This window comes from Lissotriton helveticus (assembly GCF_964261635.1).
Source record: "Lissotriton helveticus chromosome 1_1 unlocalized genomic scaffold, aLisHel1.1 SUPER_1_unloc_4, whole genome shotgun sequence".
Classification (NCBI taxonomy): Eukaryota; Metazoa; Chordata; class Amphibia; order Caudata; family Salamandridae; genus Lissotriton; species Lissotriton helveticus.
In genome coordinates, this window is record NW_027611681.1 from 2,760,535 (window position 1) to 2,775,568 (window position 15,034).

Below are 15,034 nucleotides of genomic sequence, written 5' to 3' on the forward strand. Positions count from 1 at the left end.
CTACACGCGGCATGGGAACGCGAGGAGGAGAAACAAGTGGGGGAAGACCAGAAAGACAGAGAAGGACTAACAGCCTTACGAGAGAGCGAACCGGAGCCCAGGGGAGGTCATAGCTTGTCTGCGCTTTAAGGCTGTAACTGCCGCCTATCTTCATAGTGCAAAAAAACGATGGATTTAGGCCCAGATCCTTGTACTGGGGTGAATGTATGACATTGTTCTACATTCTGTCCATCAACTGTGTTTTTTGCAATTTTCACCCCGAGTGGGCTGGGTATGCTCAGACGTGAGTCCCAGGCTCTCCACACCACTGGAGTCAAGCTATCCAGGCTGATGAAGGCTGATAGCCAGAAACCGGTCCTTGGATGCTTGATTCCGGTCTGGGAAAGACATGGCTTGGTAGTTCGGACTGGACTGTTCCCATGAGGCACAGGGTCAGAGCTGATTTGCATATAGCCAGTGTCTAACCCAGGGTGGTGTGGAGTGCAAAAAAACAATGGATTTAGGCCCAGATCCTTGTACTGGGGTGAATGTATGACATTGTTCTACATTCTGTCCATCAACTGTGTTTTTTGCAATTTTCACCCCGAGTGGGCTGGGTATGCTCAGACGTGAGTCCCAGGCTCTCCACACCACTGGAGTCAAGCTATCCAGGCTGATGAAGGCTGATAGCCAGAAACCGGTCCTTGGATGCTTGATTCCGGTCTGGGAAAGACATGGCTTGGTAGTTCGGACTGGACTGTTCCCATGAGGCACAGGGTCAGAGCTGATTTGCATATAGCCAGTGTCCTACCCAGGGTGGTGTGGAGTGCAAAAAAACGATGGATTTAGGCCCAGATCCTTGTACTGGGGTGAATGTATGACATTGTTCTACATTCTGTCCATCAACTGTGTTTTTTGCAATTTTCACCCCGAGTGGGCTGGGTATGCTCAGACGTGAGTCCCAGGCTCTCCACACCACTGGAGTCAAGCTATCCAGGCTGATGAAGGCTGATAGCCAGAAACCGGTCCTTGGATGCTTGATTCCGGTCTGGGAAAGACATGGCTTGGTAGTTCGGACTGGACTGTTCCCATGAGGCACAGGGTCAGAGCTGATTTGCATATAGCCAGTGTCTAACCCAGGGTGGTGTGGAGTGCAAAAAAACGATGGATTTAGGCCCAGATCCTTGTACTGGGGTGAATGTATGACATTGTTCTACATTCTGTCCATCAACTGTGTTTTTTGCAATTTTCACCCCGAGTGGGCTGGGTATGCTCAGACGTGAGTCCCAGGCTCTCCACACCACTGGAGTCAAGCTATCCAGGCTGATGAAGGCTGATAGCCAGAAACCGGTCCTTGGATGCTTGATTCCGGTCTGGGAAAGACATGGCTTGGTAGTTCGGACTGGACTGTTCCCATGAGGCACAGGGTCAGAGCTGATTTGCATATAGCCAGTGTCTAACCCAGGGTGGTGTGGAGTGCAAAAAAACGATGGATTTAGGCCCAGATCCTTGTACTGGGGTGAATGTATGACATTGTTCTACATTCTGTCCATCAACTGTGTTTTTTGCAATTTTCACCCCGAGTGGGCTGGGTATGCTCAGACGTGAGTCCCAGGCTCTCCACACCACTGGAGTCAAGCTATCCAGGCTGATGAAGACTGATAGCCAGAAACCGGTCCTTGGATGCTTGATTCCGGTCGGGGAAAGACATGGCTTGGTAGTTCGGACTGGACTGTTCCCATGAGGCACAGGGTCAGAGCTGATTTGCATATAGCCAGTGTCTAACCCAGGGTGGTGTGGAGTGCAAAAAAACGATGGATTTAGGCCCAGATCCTTGTACTGGGGTGAATGTATGACATTGTTCTACATTCTGTCCATCAACTGTGTTTTTTGCAATTTTCACCCCGAGTGGGCTGGGTATGCTCAGACGTGAGTCCCAGGCTCTCCACACCACTGGAGTCAAGCTATCCAGGCTGATGAAGGCTGATAGCCAGAAACCGGTCCTTGGATGCTTGATTCTGGTCTGGGAAAGACATGGCTTGGTAGTTCGGACTGGACTGTTCCCATGAGGCACAGGGTCAGAGCTGATTTGCATATAGCCAGTGTCTAACCCAGGGTGGTGTGGAGTGCAAAAAAACGATGGATTTAGGCCCAGATCCTTGTACTGGGGTGAATGTATGACATTGTTCTACATTCTGTCCATCAACTGTGTTTTTTGCAATTTTCACCCCGAGTGGGCTTGGTATGCTCAGACGTGAGTCCCAGGCTCTCCACACCACTGGAGTCAAGCTATCCAGGCTGATGAAGGCTGATAGCCAGAAACCGGTCCTTGGATGCTTGATTCCGGTCTGGGAAAGACATGGCTTGGTAGTTCGGACTGGACTGTTCCCATGAGGCACAGGGTCAGAGCTGATTTGCATATAGCCACGGTCTAACCCAGGGTGGTGTGGAGTGCAAAAAAACGATGGATTTAGGCCCAGATCCTTGTACTGGGGTGAATGTATGACATTGTTCTACATTCTGTCCATCAACTGTGTTTTTTGCAATTTTCACCCCGAGTGGGCTGGGTATGCTCAGACGTGAGTCCCAGGCTCTCCACACCACTGGAGTCAAGCTATCCAGGCTGATGAAGGCTGATAGCCAGAAACCGGTCCTTGGATGCTTGATTCCGGTCTGGGAAAGACATGGATTGGTAGTTCGGACTGGACTGTTCCCATGAGGCACAGGGTCAGAGCTGATTTGCATATAGCCAGTGTCTAACCCAGGGTGGTGTGGAGTGCAAAAAAACGATGGATTTAGGCCCAGATCCTTGTACTGGGGTGAATGTATGACATTGTTCTACATTCTGTCCATCAACTGTGTTTTTTGCAATTTTCACCCCGAGTGGGCTGGGTATGCTCAGACGTGAGTCCCAGGCTCTCCACACCACTGGAGTCAAGCTATCCAGGCTGATGAAGGCTGATAGCCAGAAACCGGTCCTTGGATGCTTGATTCCGGTCTGGGAAAGACATGGCTTGGTAGTTCGGACTGGACTGTTCCCATGAGGCACAGGGTCAGAGCTGATTTGCATATAGCCAGTGTCTAACCCAGGGTGGTGTGGAGTGCAAAAAAACGATGGATTTAGGCCCAGATCCTTGTACTGGGGTGAATGTATGACATTGTTCTACATTCTGTCCATCAACTGTGTTTTTTGCAATTTTCACCCCGAGTGGGCTGGGTATGCTCAGACGTGAGTCCCAGGCTCTCCACACCACTGGAGTCAAGCTATCCAGGCTGATGAAGGCTGATAGCCAGAAACCGGTCCTTGGATGCTTGATTCCGGTCTGGGAAAGACATGGCTTGGTAGTTCGGACTGGACTGTTCCCATGAGGCACAGGGTCAGAGCTGATTTGCATATAGCCAGTGTCTAACCCAGGGTGGTGTGGAGTGCAAAAAAACGATGGATTTAGGCCCAGATCCTTGTACTGGGGTGAATGTATGACATTGTTCTACATTCTGTCCATCAACTGTGTTTTTTGCAATTTTCACCCCGAGTGGGCTGGGTATGCTCAGACGTGAGTCCCAGGCTCTCCACACCACTGGAGTCAAGCTATCCAGGCTGATGAAGGCTGATAGCCAGAAACCGGTCCTTGGATGCTTGATTCCGGTCTGGGAAAGACATGGCTTGGTAGTTCGAACTGGACTGTTCCCATGAGGCACAGGGTCAGAGCTGATTTGCATATAGCCAGTGTCTAACCCAGGGTGGTGTGGAGTGAAAAAAAACAATGGATTTAGGCCCAGATCCTTGTACTGGGGTGAATGTATGACATTGTTCTACATTCTGTCCATCAACTGTGTTTTTTGCAATTTTCACCCCGAGTGGGCTGGGTATGCTCAGACGTGAGTCCCAGGCTCTCCACACCACTGGAGTCAAGCTATCCAGGCTGATGAAGGCTGATAGCCAGAAACCGGTCCTTGGATGCTTGATTCCGGTCTGGGAAAGACATGGCTTGGTAGTTCGGACTGGACTGTTCCCATGAGGCACAGGGTCAGAGCTGATTTGCATATAGCCAGTGTCTAACCCAGGGTGGTGTGGAGTGCAAAAAAACGATGGATTTAGGCCCAGATCCTTGTACTGGGGTGAATGTATGACATTGTTCTACATTCTGTCCATCAACTGTGTTTTTTGCAATTTTCACCCCGAGTGGGCTGGGTATGCTCAGACGTGAGTCCCAGGCTCTCCACACCACTGGAGTCAAGCTATCCAGGCTGATGAAGGCTGATAGCCAGAAACCGGTCCTTGGATGCTTGATTCCGGTCTGGGAAAGACATGGCTTGGTAGTTCGGACTGGACTGTTCCCATGAGGCACAGGGTCAGAGCTGATTTGCATATAGCCAGTGTCTAACCCAGGGTGGTGTGGAGTGCAAAAAAACGATGGATTTAGGCCCAGATCCTTGTACTGGGGGGAATGTATGACATTGTTCTACATTCTGTCCATCAACTGTGTTTTTTGCAATTTTCATCCCGAGTGGGCTGGGTATGCTCAGACGTGAGTCCCAGGCTCTCCACACCACTGGAGTCAAGCTATCCAGGCTGATGAAGGCTGATAGCCAGAAACCGGTCCTTGGATGCTTGATTCCGGTCTGGGAAAGACATGGCTTGGTAGTTCGGACTGGACTGTTCCCATGAGGCACAGGGTCAGAGCTGATTTGCATATAGCCAGTGTCTAACCCAGGGTGGTGTGGAGTGCAAAAAAACGATGGATTTAGGCCCAGATCCTTGTACTGGGGTGAATGTATGACATTGTTCTACATTCTGTCCATCAACTGTGTTTTTTGCAATTTTCACCCCGAGTGGGCTGGGTATGCTCAGACGTGAGTCCCAGGCTCTCCACACCACTGGAGTCAAGCTATCCAGGCTGATGAAGGCTGATAGCCAGAAACCGGTCCTTGGATGCTTGATTCCGGTCTGGGAAAGACATGGCTTGGTAGTTCGGACTGGACTGTTCCCATGAGGCACAGGGTCAGAGCTGATTTGCATATAGCCAGTGTCTAACCCAGGGTGGTGTGGAGTGCAAAAAAACGATGGATTTAGGCCCAGATCCTTGTACTGGGGTGAATGTATGACCTTGTTCTACATTCTGTCCATCAACTGTGTTTTTTGCAATTTTCACCCCGAGTGGGCTGGGTATGCTCAGACGTGAGTCCCAGGCTCTCCACACCACTGGAGTCAAGCTATCCAGGCTGATGAAGGCTGATAGCCAGAAACCGGTCCTTGGATGCTTGATTCCGGTCTGGGAAAGACATGGCTTGGTAGTTCGGACTGGACTGTTCCCATGAGGCACAGGGTCAGAGCTGATTTGCATATAGCCAGTGTCTAACCCAGGGTGGTGTGGAGTGCAAAAAAACGATGGATTTAGGCCCAGATCCTTGTACTGGGGTGAATGTATGACATTGTTCTACATTCTGTCCATCAACTGTGTTTTTTGCAATTTTCACCCCAAGTGGGCTGGGTATGCTCAGACGTGAGTCCCAGGCTCTCCACACCACTGGAGTCAAGCTATCCAGGCTGATGAAGGCTGATAGCCAGAAACCGGTCCTTGGATGCTTGATTCCGGTCTGGGAAAGACATGGCTTGGTAGTTCGGACTGGACTGTTCCCATGAGGCACAGGGTCAGAGCTGATTTGCATATAGCCAGTGTCTAACCCAGGGTGGTGTGGAGTGCAAAAAAACGATGGATTTAGGCCCAGATCCTTGTACTGGGGTGAATGTATGACATTGTTCTACATTCTGTCCATCAACTGTGTTTTTTGCTACCTTCATATTGGGGTCAAAACGTCGACTTTTGTTTTCACCTCAACAACGCCTTACGCTAACAGTTAACCTGATACATGCAGGAGCTTTTTGAGCATGTTGTCTAACTAAATGGTCATGAACAGTTGATGTCGTTCTTCATAACTGGCTCACATTTGAAGCCAGGGCTATTACGGACTGTTTTATAAACTATGAAGAAATGTTTACTCTTTAGATAGGAGTTAAGATCTGCTATATTTTACCTTCACCCTGCACTGCCTCCCCTTCTCCCCTCTTCCCTTGGGGCACACATTTTTCTATGATGATTATGAAATTCCTTTATTGGTTTTGTAATTTGTGTAATCCTTTGCTATGTTATCACACTGTGAGTAAAAACAAGTGTGATAAGACTTCAGTTTAGTTGTATTTTCATTTAGTATTCAATTGTTTGTCTGTTATCTGTACTGGGACCCCCTTGTATATGTAACAGCTTGTCGGCGGGCAGAACACCCGAACCTGGCGGAGGAGGGAAAGCCGAAGCAGAAGACCAGACCTCACTGAAGGACGCAGAGTCACCACGCCACGGCCCCGGAGTGACGTGGCTCTTCCAGGTGCGTGGGCGTCTACAGGGCTTTTGGAAAGGGGCTGAGTAAGAGAGGGACGGGAGGGAAGGCTGAGGGGTGAAAGGGACCAAGGGAAAAGGAAATAAGTGAGACGGAAACAGAGACAAGAGCAGAAATCATCGGCTACTCTTTTTCTTTTGGTTGCTCCAACCTCTACACCACAGCTTTCCAAACTATGTGGCGCGACCCATATGCAGGTGTGTCGCATCGGCAGAGTCGAGCTGCAGGGGCTCTTAGAAGGGGCGAAGCAACAACAAAGCCTTATTAACATGCACAAGGTCTTAAAGACCTGTGAAGTGCTCGAGTGCGGCTGTGAGCGGTCCCGGGCTGCCACACACGACGGGGCGGGGGGGAGGGAGTGCTGAAGTAGTGTGACCACCGTTTTTGGCGGAGTGTCCCAGTGTCCCGACACTTTTCTCCAAAGTAGAGAAATGTCCGGGTTTTACAACAGCGTCCGGGTAAAACATCCAAATGTCCCGGTTTTAGCATGCTGTTTAGATCACCCCCGCGGGCCTTCCAGCAACAGGCAGAGTGGCGCTGCAGGGGCTCTTATATGAATAACAACAAAGCCTTATTAGCACGTTAAATGGTCTTCATTTGTGGATAGTCCATTTGGCAAAGGGCTCTTCAATGATTGAATACAGTGGGTTATTGGGTCCAGGGGGTTGGCCTGGGGTTTGGGGCAGCCCCGGGATCGCGGTGCATTGGGAAAAAAAGCTGCCAAGAAGCCCTATAGAAGCTTTCACATTTACATCATACTGCACGCTGCGGCTTGTAACCTTACGAAAACAAAAACATAAACAATTCAGTTCAATGGAGAATGCCCGTGTGAGCCTTGGGCATGGAGGAGTGCGGGGGAGGGAGTGAGTAGGGGCGCTGCGCACCTGGGCACCACCAATACAGGAAAATATAAAAAAGATTTAAGAATGAAAGCAACATTTTTTCCTCTTTGTCACAGACCCTTATGGAACCCACAGAATATGTTGGTCGGGGGAGAGGGATAGAGTGAGACAGAGAGAGAGAGAGTGAGACAGAGAGGGAGGGAGTGAGATAGACAGGGAGGGAGACAGAGAGTGAAACAGAGAGAGTGAGACAGAGGGAGACGGAGGGAGAGACAGAGGGAGACGGAGGGAGAGACAGAGGGAGACGGAGGCAGAGACAGAGGGAGAGGGAGGGAGACATAGAGAGAGAGGGAGGGAGACAGAGAGGAAGGGAGACAGAGAGGAAGGGAGACAGAGAGGGAGGGAGACAGAGAGGGAGGGAGGGATACAGAGAGGGAGGGAGATAGAGAGGAAGGGAGACAGAGAGGGAGTGAGACAGAGGGAGGGAGACGGTCGGCAGGAGAGGGAGTGAGACAGAGAGGGAGTGAGACAGAGAGGGAGTGAGACAGAGACAGAGAGGGAGTGAGACAGAGAAAGAGTGAGACAGAGAGGGAGGGAGACAGTCGGAGGGAGAGGGAGTGAGACAAAGAGGGAGTGAGACAAAGAGGGAGTGAGACAGAGAGGGAGTGAGACAGAGAGGGAGTGAGACAGAGAGGGAGTGAGAGAGAGGGAGTGAGACAGAGGGAGTGAGACAGGGAGGGAGGGATACAGGGAGGGAGGGAGGGAGACAGTCTGAGGGAGAGGGAGTGAGACAGAGGGAGGAAGACAAAGAGGGAGGGAGACAGAGAAGGAGTGAGACAGAGAGGGATTGAGACAGAGAGGGAGGGAGGGAGACCGATGGAGGGAGACAGATGGAGGGAAAGGCCACCTCTGCCACTGATTCCCTCACTAGTACCCTTTAACAGTGTCCCTCAAGTCTCTCTGTGTGGGGTGTGTGTGTGTGGGGGGGTATGTGTGTGGGGGGTGTGTGTGGGGGGTGTGGGGGGGTGTGTGTGTGTGTGTGCGGGGGTGTGTGTGGGGTGTGGGTGTGTGGGGTTGGTGTTGGGTGTGTGGGGTTGGTGTTGGGTGAGTGGGGTTGTGTGTGTGTGGGGGTTTGTGTGTGGGGGGTGTGTGTGGGGTGGTGTGTCTGTGGGGTGGTGCCTGTGGGGTGGTGTGTGTGGGGTGTGTGTGTGGGGTGGGGTGTGTATGTGTGGGGCCCGAACCCACCATAGGTGGTTCGGGCTCGCTCGCTGCGCTTTCTCGTGTTACTGTGTCCCTGAAAATATTTTCACAAAAGGGTGTGTCACCAACAAGAAAAATTTGGAAAGCTGTGCTCTACACCCTCCGTTCACATTTATGCATAGTTATTATTTATCCCTCACATCTTCCCTTGACTAAACCATAAAGCAAAAACACTTACCTGAGTCTTTTCCTTCTGTCCGAGGGACGGCGGCGGCCAAGGCACACCTAAGGGACTGAAGAATATAACAGAGACAATCAATCATTGTGATTTCCTGTAATACTAATAAAAAGTGCATACCAAGAAATTATTCAATGCAGTGTGCTCCTTATTGACCGACTCTTCTACAAAGGGGAGCTACATACTTTCCCTACAGGGAATGGGAGACAGAAACACAGAGACCAACAGACACACACATACGGGAAAGCATAGTAGGAAAACGCTATATACAGTTTTTATATGCTTGCATATGTACATTGTTAGGACTCGCTATTATATCCCGCAGGGATTAATAGCGAGAGTATATAGTAAGCAAAACAAACTCTTGACCAAGCGCAGATTACGTCCAGTTCATGTGAACCAGTCGTGTGAGACGCGCGTCCACGTCAAACCCATCAGCCTCGCACCGCAATGGAATGCTGCCTCCCAAGCTGCTCCCCCGCCATCAGACTTCAAAGCAATGCGCTCCCGCCCCGCACCCCCACAGCAATGCCAAGAGCTTGTTTAACAAAAGCGAACGGTGCCGCTGGTTTCATTTATGCAGTCTGCATTAGGAAAACTCTGGTCGTGCAATCTATGTTCTAGTTGTGTTTAAAACACAAAACCGCAGTGGTGTGAGACAGTTTCTTTTTCTTGCCTTCTGCTCCCCTGATTGTACTCGTTTTTCTAGCCTCTGCCCCCCTGATTGTGCCCGTTCTCTTGCCTTCTGCTCCCCTGATTGCACTCATTTTTCTTGCCTTCTGCTCCCCTGATTGTGCCCGTTCTCGTGCCTTCTGCTCCCCAGATTGTACTCGTTCTCTTGCCTTCAGCTCCCCTGATTGCACTCGTTTTTCTTGCCTTCTGCTCCCCTGATTGTGCCCGTTCTCTTGCCTTCTGCTCCCCTGATTGCACTCGTTCTTCTTGCCTCTGCTCCCCTGATTGCACTCCTTCTTCTTGCCTTCTGCTCCCCTGATTGCACTCCTTCTTCTTGCCTTCTGCTCCCCTGATTGTGCCCGTTCTCTTGCCTTCTGCTCCCCTGATTGCACTCGTTTTCTTGCCTTCTGCTCCCCGGATTGTGCCCGTTCTCTTGCCTTCTGCTCCCCTGATTGTACTTGTTCTCTTGCCTTCTGCTCCCCTGATTGCACTAGTTTTTCTAGCCTTCTGTTCCCCTGGGAGCGGGGCAGCCATGATCAAATGCTGGTCCTGACATGCTAGAGATATTTGTTAACATATAGGGGCCCTAGATCACATTTTGAAACAATGGGGTCGATTGGCTTGGCATAATAGGAAAATACATGAATATTTAATGAGAGCCTTTTTTAGCTAATCTATTTGAAAAATGTGCTTTACAATGCACTATTTGACCCAATACTTAAAAACATTTCCTCAGTTTCTGAACCTCTCTGCACACTCCATAGAGGAGGTTTGGCTCATTTGCTTCACTTTCTACAATTCAGAGCTAGTATTATTTCCCACCACTTTCGAAGATCATATCAGCACCATAATACAGGTGGAAATTAAAACAGACATTTGTTTAACTTGTATTTTCATAATAATGATGCAGTTATTATAGAATGTTAGTGATGTCAATTCTTGTGATGTCCTAAGGATTAAGGTTATATGACTTCACCTCCTGGAAAGACTCAGGATTAAAGGTCATATGATATAACTTCCTCTGTTTCTCAACACCTGCTCTGCCCGCAAACACGCGGTTGAACTCTGAGACCTACTCGACTCAACCACCCCAGACGTCACCTTCCTGACGGAGACCTAGCTGAACCCCTCCTCGGCACCCGACATCGCCATAGCCATCCCGGAAGGCTACAAGATCACCAGCAGGGACCGCACCAACGGAGTAGGAGGAGGAATCGCCCAACACCGACGAAGCCCTCAGCACCACCGAACACCTCCACTTCCAGATCCACACCGACCCCAACACCACTCTCAGAGGAACCCTTGTCTATAAACCCGAGTAAGTAGTGCGCTTTACAAATGCTATGATTCATTAAGGTCAAAGGCTGTGTGATGTCACTTCTGATACCCCTGGAATTTTGGTGAATCGATGTCCATGCAGAAAAGTTACAGACAGGAGAAAGTCAGCCGCAAAAGATAGAAAAACACTGGAAAATGAAGGGATAAAAAACCTTTGATAGTAAAGTTGAAGAAAAGTAAATAGTATAAATGTACAAGGCCATACTTTTACTAGTGGGAATAGTTACAAGTTAGAAATAATAATAAACATGATTTACTGGGGTCGCCAGAACCATCTGCCAAGGCTGCAGAGCTGGTGGTGGGAGTCGACTTGGTGGTGGTTGTCTTCCCACCTTCCGCAGCACTGGTGGTGTTGGCAGCTGTTTATGAAGGTGCCCTCTTGCCCTTGGGTGCTTATGAAAGGAATAAAGATAAAAAGAACAATGATTGGCGGTACTCTCTCTTTACAAAAAACAGTTTGACAGGGAAAGTATTGATTATTTTAAATCAGATAACCTATTCCTAGATTCCTAATCTAAAATTACATTTTGAACTATTAATTCATTTCCATGAATGATCTTTGCTTCTCCAACCTCTTTTGATGGGCCAAGTTGGTCTCCCTTTGCATAGTACAGTACGTACATCAGGGAGATTGAGACTGTATGAGCTACATAAAGCCACAAGGAAGACGCTAACACCCTTGGTATACTACTATCATAATAGTAGTAGCATCCCTTAAATGTTCCCAAGCGAACACCTGGCTGGCTAACACTGGAACAGAATCCTGGCAGTATCAATCACTCCCTGATGCAAAAAGTGCATTTATGTGAGTGAGGCACACTAAATCTCCATAGCTGCCAAGGTTTCAGATTGCTTATGTGTGACATTTTCATAGTTTCAGTGTACTTATGAATGACTTCAAACGACCAAATGTGTGACACTTAGAGTGACACTTTCTATCAAAATCAAGTTATGAAAATGGAAGGGTACTTACCTTCTCATATACGTTTTATTTGTTTTATAGAGCTGCTCATAACAATGTAGTGTCAGAGATCGATACATCACACACACATTATACAGAGACAATGAATCATATCTGTGTAAATGTAGTCTATAGGTAAACTCCGCCATATTGGATGAGTATGTGTGCCCAAATTTGGTATGAATTACCAAAATACCCAGCTTTCAGTCCGGGGCCCCATATAATCGGTGCAAGTGTATTATAGTTAAGAGAAAGAGTAACTCGATACAGTAATTATTAGTCCACTTAATAGTATGTTCGGCCATGTCGACAAACACACATTCGTGCCCTCCGAATATGTATTGCTGAAATGACACTAATTGTACGCAGGTGTAGGCTCAGATCCAGCCCAAATCTTGCTATCATCATCCTAATTGCACTGCAGGAGTATCTGGTGTGTGACAAATGCGGCATCTTGCAGGGGGCCGTGGTTTCCTCAGAAAAGATAATCTGCAAAACCATGAAATGACTGACCCTCTTGTGATCACTCGGAGGGTCTTTACAAGGAGTGACCGGTGACTGACCCTCTTATGATCCCTCGGAGGGTGTGTACAAGGAGTGACCGGTGACTGACCCTCTTATGATCCCTCGGAGGGTGTGTACAAGGAGTGACCGGTGACTGACCCTCTTATGATCACTCGGAGGGTCTGTACAAGGAGTGACCGGTGACTGACCCTCTTATGATCCCTCGGAGGGTCTGTACAAGGAGTGACCGGTGACTGACCCTCTTATGATCCCTCGGAGGGTGTGTACAAGGAGTGACCGGTGACTGACCCTCTTGTGATCACTCGGAGGGTCTTTACAAGGAGTGACCGGTGACTGACACTCTTATGATCCCTGGGAGGGTGTGTACAAGGAGTGACCGGTGACTGACACTCTTATGATCCCTGGGAGGGTGTGTACAAGGAGTGACCGGTGACTGACACTCTTATGATCCCTGGGAGGGTGTGTACAAGGAGTGACCGGTGACTGACACTCTTATGATCCCTGGGAGGGTGTGTACAAGGAGTGACCGATGACTGACCCTCTTATGATCACTCGGAGGGTCTGTACAAGGAGTGACCGGTGACTGACCCTCTTATGATCCCTCGGAGGGTGTGTACAAGGAGTGACCGATGACTGACCCTCTTATGATCACTCGGAGGGTCTGTACAAGGAGTGACCGATGACTGACCCTCTTATGATCCCTCGGAGGGTCTGTACAAGGAGTGACCGGTGACTGACCCTCTTATGATCCCTCGGAGGGTCTGTACAAGGAGTGACCGGTGACTGACACTCTTATGATCCCTCGGAGGGTGTGTACATGGAGTGACCGATGACTGACCCTCTTATGATCCCTCGGAGGGTGTGTACAAGGAGTGACCGGTGACTGACCCTCTTATGATCCCTGGGAGGGTGTGTACAAGGAGTGACCGGTGACTGACCCTCTTATGATCCCTGGGAGGGTGTGTACAAGGAGTGACCGGTGACTGACACTCTTATGATCCCTCGGAGGGTGTGTACATGGAGTGACCGATGACTGACCCTCTTATGATCCCTCGGAGGGTGTGTACAAGGAGTGACCGGTGACTGACCCTCTTATGATCCCTGGGAGGGTGTGTACAAGGAGTGACCGGTGACTGACACTCTTATGATCCCTCGGAGGGTGTGTACAAGGAGTGACCGATGACTGACCCTCTTATGATCACTCGGAGGGTCTGTACAAGGAGTGACCGGTGACTGACCCTCTTATGATCCCTCGGAGGGTGTGTACAAGGAGTGACCGATGACTGACCCTCTTATGATCCCTCGGAGGGTGTGTACAAGGAGTGACCGGTGACTGACACTCTTATGATCCCTCGGAGGGTCTGTACAAGGAGTGACCGGTGACTGACCCTCTTATGATCCCTCGGAGGGTCTGTACAAGGAGTGACCGGTGACTGACCCTCTTATGATCCCTCGGAGGGTGTGTACAAGGAGTGACCGGTGACTGACCCTCTTATGATCCCTCGGAGGGTGTGTACAAGGAGTGACCGGTGACTGACCCTCTTATGATCCCTCGGAGGGTCTGTACAAGGAGTGACCGGTGACTGACCCTCTTATGATCCCTCGGAGGGTCTGTACAAGGAGTGACCGGAGACTGACCCTCTTATGATCCCTCGGAGGGTCTGTACAAGGAGTGACCGGTGACTGACCCTCTTATGGTCCCTCGGAGGGTCTGTACAAGGAGTGACCGGTGACTGACCCTCTTATGATCCCTCGGAGGGTCTGTACAAGGGGTGACCGGTGACTGACCCTCTTATGATCCCTCGGAGGGTCTGTACAAGGAGTGACCGGTGACTGACCCTCTTATGATCCCTCGGAGGGTCTGTACAAGTAGTGACCGGTGACTGACCCTCTTATGATCCCTCGGAGGGTGTGTACAAGGAGTGACCGGTGACTGACCCTCTTATGATCCCTGGGAGGGTGTGTACAAGGAGTGACCGGTGACTGACACTCTTATGATCCCTCGGAGGGTGTGTACAAGGAGTGACCGATGACTGACCCTCTTATGATCACTCGGAGGGTCTGTACAAGGAGTGACCGGTGACTGACCCTCTTATGATCCCTCGGAGGGTGTGTACAAGGAGTGACCGATGACTGACCCTCTTATGATCACTCGGAGGGTCTGTACAAGGAGTGACCGGTGACTGACACTCTTATGATCCCTCGGAGGGTGTGTACAAGGAGTGACCGATGACTGACCCTCTTATGATCACTCGGAGGGTCTGTACAAGTAGTGACCGGTGACTGACCCTCTTATGATCCCTCGGAGGGTGTGTACAAGGAGTGACCGGTGACTGACCCTCTTATGATCCCTGGGAGGGTGTGTACAAGGAGTGACCGGTGACTGACACTCTTATGATCCCTCGGAGGGTGTGTACAAGGAGTGACCGATGACTGACCCTCTTATGATCACTCGGAGGGTCTGTACAAGGAGTGACCGGTGACTGACCCTCTTATGATCCCTCGGAGGGTGTGTACAAGGAGTGACCGATGACTGACCCTCTTATGATCACTCGGAGGGTCTGTACAAGGAGTGACCGGTGACTGACACTCTTATGATCCCTCGGAGGGTGTGTACAAGGAGTGACCGATGACTGACCCTCTTATGATCACTCGGAGGGTCTGTACAAGTAGTGACCGGTGACTGACCCTCTTATGATCCCTCGGAGGGTGTGTACAAGGAGTGACCGGTGACTGACCCTCTTATGATCCCTGGGAGGGTGTGTACAAGGAGTGACCGGTGACTGACACTCTTATGATCCCTCGGAGGGTGTGTACAAGGAGTGACCGATGACTGACCCTCTTATGATCACTCGGAGGGTCTGTACAAGGAGTGACCGGTGA

The 15,034-nt window shown here is 50.0% G+C and overlaps 1 protein-coding gene across 1 annotated transcript in view; it reads right to left on the reverse strand.

The window, feature by feature from the left end:
* Positions 1-15,034, reverse strand: part of LOC144806030 (uncharacterized) — a 109,612-nt gene that overhangs the window by 72,233 nt on the left and 22,345 nt on the right. Inside the window, exons 2-3 of the mRNA XM_078672481.1 lie at positions 10,923-11,057; positions 8,656-8,710 (exon numbers count right to left, since the gene is read on the reverse strand). The gene's annotated coding sequence lies outside the window, so the exon portion shown is untranslated. The remainder of the gene's footprint in view (positions 1-8,655; positions 8,711-10,922; positions 11,058-15,034) is intronic.